The following is a 5645-nucleotide window of genomic DNA, read 5'->3' on the forward strand; positions in this document are numbered from 1 at the left end:
ACGAGCGTGTTGATGCGAGTTAGGGTCGAATCAGATTACTAACAAAAGTATTACGTCAATTTAAGGGTAAGATTGGGTGGATTATATTTATTTTTTTGTCTACCAATCATTTCAGATCCTACTTTATTGGAGCCCAATCAGATTTTGAGTTGAGTAAATTTCCTTTGGGCCACATGATTCTCTCATTCTCCCTTTTTCTTCTTTTTCCCCACAGTAGCCCAATTAGGGCCTGAGATTTATTTTTCTTTGGCCAACCCGTGACCAAGTACACACACATACACATGTCCAAACCCTTTTCTCTCCTCTTTTCTTGAAATTTCTTTCCCGTCCGTACAACCACGACCTCCAACCCATAAACATCATCTAAACACCACAGATCGAACCTTTAAGAACCTCCATCGTGTTCCTTGCAAGCTCACAATCCTATTTATACCATTTGTTCGAAGTAAGGACCCTGAGAACCTTGGAACTCAGAACTCCGGCGAGGAGTCGAAATTACTTCGACGTGATCGTCGAGGTTTTACAAGGCTTTAAGGCTCGAGGTGGTTCCTAATCAACTTAATAAGGACCTTAGGTTAATTTTGAAGTGATTTGGATGTCGGGACACTAAGATTTATAGAGTTGCAGACTTAGCCAGAATATCAAAGGAGTTTTCGATCATTTTCCATCGGTTTGAGGACCTTAAAGAGATAAGGTTTTATTCCCCTTGTTGAGAGCTTCAAATCCATATAAGATTTGTGAAGTTTGGTGTTGAAACGAATGAGAAATTAAAGTTTTAAATTCTCCAAAAATCGACGACGCAGCGGCGACTGATGTCGGAATCCGACGAACCACGTGAGAAGAAAGAAGAATATTCTGTCTAGTTTGACGGAATATACTGACTGCGTCAGGTAAAGTTAACGGTATATGCTACTATTTAATAGAATATTCCCTAACGCCGTTAGGGATTCCGTCCAACGTGCCAGGAACGTGCCTGCATGTGGCCAGCGTGTGTGGCCGTGCGTTGGCCGGCCCGTGTGGCAGTGTCTTGGCCGGCGCGTGACAGCTTGTGAGTTATCAGAAAGTTTTTTTTTTTTAAATATGGGGGTGTTCGTGGTTTTGTGTAGGTCACGTTGGTATATTCAAACACCCCAATTGAGCAACGTATAAGAAGTTATTACACGGTTTGGTTTATGTACTTTCGAATTAACATTAAATTAGTTGTTTCACATATAGGTGAGACGTATCTAGAGAACGAGCATAGCCAGGCGAGACATGGGGGTTACGACCCTATTACATACTAGTGAGTGGGCTTTTGCTTTCTATATATACGTATATATGCTTTACATTTTTCCCATAAACTGATTTAAATGCCATGTCAACTGCATTACATTTTTGTATATGCATTAGTATAGATATGCATAATATTGCATGACGTTGCGGACTCTCAGGTAAACTTCAGGTGAGTATATGTTATTGATAGAAAGTACAGTGTGTATGGTTATGTTTAGATGCATATTGTGCTCATTATCCTGCACCCCAATGTTAGTGTTTCGCCCGAGGCCAGGGCCTAGCCTTCACATGATCGTTCACCTTATGTACCACATGCTCACCTTGGATTTAAAGCAAGTGCCAGCCTATCGTGCAGACCACATTAGGTGGTTCCGACTCGTAGACAACTTTCGATACTTCTCATAGCCTTCACGTGATCGTAGCACTTGAGCATACCTATTTACACCCAGCCTGTCGTACAGACCACCTTAGGTGGTTCCGACTCATGTGAAGGCATACTTGATAAGCTATGGATTCAACCGTACAGGTCATGTTAGGTGACTCTGGCTGACATGTTGATGAGTTATAAGTTCAGCAATACAGGTCACGTTAGGTGACTCCAGCTGGCATATTATTTTACCTTGATTTTCACACCTGGCTTACATATTACAGTGTTGAAATGTTATGACATGGCATACTTGGTTTTTACTGTCTTGGTGCATTATTTTACGTATATACGTAGTATTATTTTCTGGGAAATTATACGGGTTTTACAGTGAGGGGTTAGTATGTTCAGAAAGATAACTGTGTTTCAAAAGCTTTGTTTTTGCCCACTCACGTTTTCAGTTTTGCACCTCTCCAAGTTCTAGCTAGACGTTTGTATTTGTGGGTCACGAAAACTCTACGACGATTCTAACGGCCCTGCAATAAATGTAGGAACTTTCTTTCATGTTCTGTATAATTAATACCCAGCTTGCTGGACTGCACTTAGGTTACCTACGCTCTTAATATGTGTATTTTCACTTTAAACACTCTCACATTTTCGTATCACTATCACTTCCGCATTGCAGATATGGCTACGTCACCTTCACGTGACGGCCAACACGTCTCAACTTAGGTCGGGGTGTGTCAGTTTGGTATCAGAGCCCTAGGTTGGGCAGTCCTGTATTTTTGTTTAAGTCTTGATTATTTTGATCTCTTATGTCAGAACCATGTCGCCTCGTATAGAGCCAAGAATTTCTTCTGAGTCTAATTTTCCAGATATTGGACAACTTGGTGAAGCTATTGTTAATGCTATTCAGTCTTCAGTTCATCCTCCCTAGAGAACCCCCTTGGAGACTATATATAACTTGAAGCTAAATGATTTCTTTAGTAATGAGGGGTCCAAGGGAGCTGAGCATTGACTTGAACATGTTCAGAAAACTTTTCGGGTGATGCAGCGACAGGGAAATCTTTTAGAGGACAGATGGGTTTAGACATCCACTTAGTTCTTGCTAGTGGAGGCTGTATCGTAGTGGCGACAGGAATCTTTTTAGATGTCAGTGGAAGATGCCACAAATTGGGAGATTTTTAATCATCTATTTCAGAAGAGATTTATACCTCCAGAGTATTTGGATCGTAAGAGGGAAGAATTCTCACATTTAAAACAGGGGAAAATGTCAGCAACTGAGTATCACTGAAAGTTCACTGATTTGTCCCGATATTGTCCGGAGATTGCTGCAAATCCTGCTGAGATGTTTCGACGCTTTAAGTGGGGTACTCGAAAAAAGTGGCGTTCTATGGCTACTACGACTCCCTGTTCCACATATCGAGAATTTTTCAAGGTTTTACTTCAGGTTGAGGACCGAGAATGTTCCAGATGATAGTGATGAGGAGGAAGAAAAAAGTAATGTTCAGAAAAATAATAATAAAGATAAAGGACGGTCATCACAAGGACCTCGTAAGACGTAGAGCTTTAAAATGAGTGGTACTAGTTCTGGTTCTTCTAGTGGAGGCTCGAGTTCCACTGCGCCGTGGAGGGGTGGCCGTTTAGGAGGTTCCCATTTCCAGAGATAAAGAGATTTTAGTAGTTCTGGTGGTCCATTCTGCCGTAGATGTAATAGTTGGTATATTGGGGAGTATAAACAAGGAAATAGAGGTGGATGTTTTGTTTGTGGTCAGACGGGACATCGGGCTAATCAGTGCCCACAGAACCAGCAGAAACCCCAGCCTCCTGTTTTACCACCAGTGGTTCCCCTTCAGCAGATTCAAGGACCTCGTAGATATACCCCGACGGGTTACGATGGTGCTTACCACTATCAGGGGGATGTAGCTCCATATTCTGGAGGAGCCTATCAGTACCCAGTGGATTCGTATTATTAGAGTGGTTATCCACCATATCAAGGAGGTTATACGCCATACACACTGTATCAAGGTGGTGGATCATATTGGTATCTTGGAGGGCAGTCCCAAAATGTTGAGGTTGCTTTTAGCAGTGCAGGATCGTTGAGGCAGCCTAATCAACTTGGTCAGGGAGGTTAGCAGCAGGTGCTAGGCCGTGTCCACCACATTACACTATAGGATGCTCAGAATAATCCTGATCTGATTATGGGTACTTTGAACATTCTTGGTCATTTTGCTAGAATATTAATTGATTCAAGTGCCACACACTTTGTTATTTCTCATACGATTGCTCAAATGACTCAACCATCCACACCTCTCGGTTATGAGTTAGAGTTTTCGATGCCTAAAAGTGAGACATGTTATGTTAGCTGGGAGTATCAGGGGTGTCCTATTCTAGTAGAGGATATAGTTATGCCAGCTAATCTTGTTCCACTAGATATTGTTGATTTTGATGTCATTATGGGCATGGTTTGGTTACATTATAATCGTGCTAAGTTGGATTTTTATGAGAAAGTTGTCACTTTCCATCGGTCGAGTTTGCTTGTGGTCAGTTTTGTTGGCGAGCGTTGTGGATTAAGATAGGGTATTATCTCGATCATGATAGCAAAGAGACTGTTGAGGAAAGGATGTCAGGGCTACCTAGCTCATGTGGTGCTAAATGAGGATGCTCCTACTCGTGTGGAAGATGTTCGAGTAGTAAGACATTTTCCTGATGTATTTCCTGATAATCTACCTGGATTACCACCAGATCAAGAAGTAGAGTTCACTATTGATTTGATTCCAGGTACAAATCCTATTTCCTTAACTCATTATCGAATGGCTCCTGCTGAATTAAGGGAATTGAAAGCCTAATTACAAGAACTTGTTGATAAGAGTTTTATTTAGCCTAGTACTTCACCATGGGGAGCTCCAGTTTTATTTGTACGAAAGAAAGATGGGACTTTGAGGCTATGCATTGATTATCAACAGCTGAATCGGGTAACGATTAAAAACCGTTATCCATTACCTCGCATTGATGACCTTTTTTATCAGCTTAGAGGTGCCTGTGTATTTTCAAAAATTTATCTAAGATTTGGGTATTATCAGCTGAAAATCAGGAGTGAGGATGTTCCGAAAACAACATTTAGGACTCGATATGGTCATTACGAGTTTCTCGTAATGCCATTTGGGTTAACTAATGCTTCAGCAGCCTTTATAGATTTAATGAATCGGGTGTTTCGCCCGTATCTCAATAGGTTTGTTATTGTCTTCATTGATGATATTTTGGTATATTCTAAATCTAAGGCAGAGCATACTAGACATCTCACTCTGGTTCTGAAGAAGTTGAGGGAGCATCAACTGTATGCTAAATTTAGTAAATGTCAATTGTGGTTGGATCAAGTGTCATTCTTAGGACATGTGATTTTAGCCTAGGGTATTCTTGTGGACCCTTAGAAGGTAGCTGCAGTAGAGAATTGGAAGCGGCCACAGATCGTCACCGAGGTATGGAGTTTCCTCGTCTTAGCAAGTTATTATCAACGTTTTGTGAAAGATTTTTCAGTTATAGCTCTGCCATTGATGAGGTTGACTAGGAAAGATATTAAATTGGAGTGGGACGAGGACTGCAATCAAAGTTTCAGCAGCTTAAGTATTGCCTCACTCATGTACCTGTTTTAGCACTTCTAGATGATAGTGGAAACTTCGAGATTTATAGTGTTGCTTCCTTGAATGGCTTGGGTTGTGTGTTAATGCAGCATGGCAGGGTGATTGCTTATGCCTCGTGACAATTAAAGCCCCACGAAAGGAATTATCCTACTCATAATCTTGAGTTAGCCACTATTATCTTTGCATTAAAAATCTGGAGGTATTATCTTTACGGGGAAACTTGTTGGATCTTCACTGACCATAAAAGTCTCAAATATATTTTCACTCAGAAAGATCTTAATCTCAAGCAGCGGAGATGGGTTGAGTTGCTCAGTGATTATGAATGCACGATTGTGTATTATCCTGGTCGTGCAAATTCTATAGCTGAT

Source organism: Malus sylvestris, chromosome 10, assembly GCF_916048215.2.
Source record: "Malus sylvestris chromosome 10, drMalSylv7.2, whole genome shotgun sequence".
Taxonomy (NCBI): Eukaryota; Viridiplantae; Streptophyta; class Magnoliopsida; order Rosales; family Rosaceae; genus Malus; species Malus sylvestris.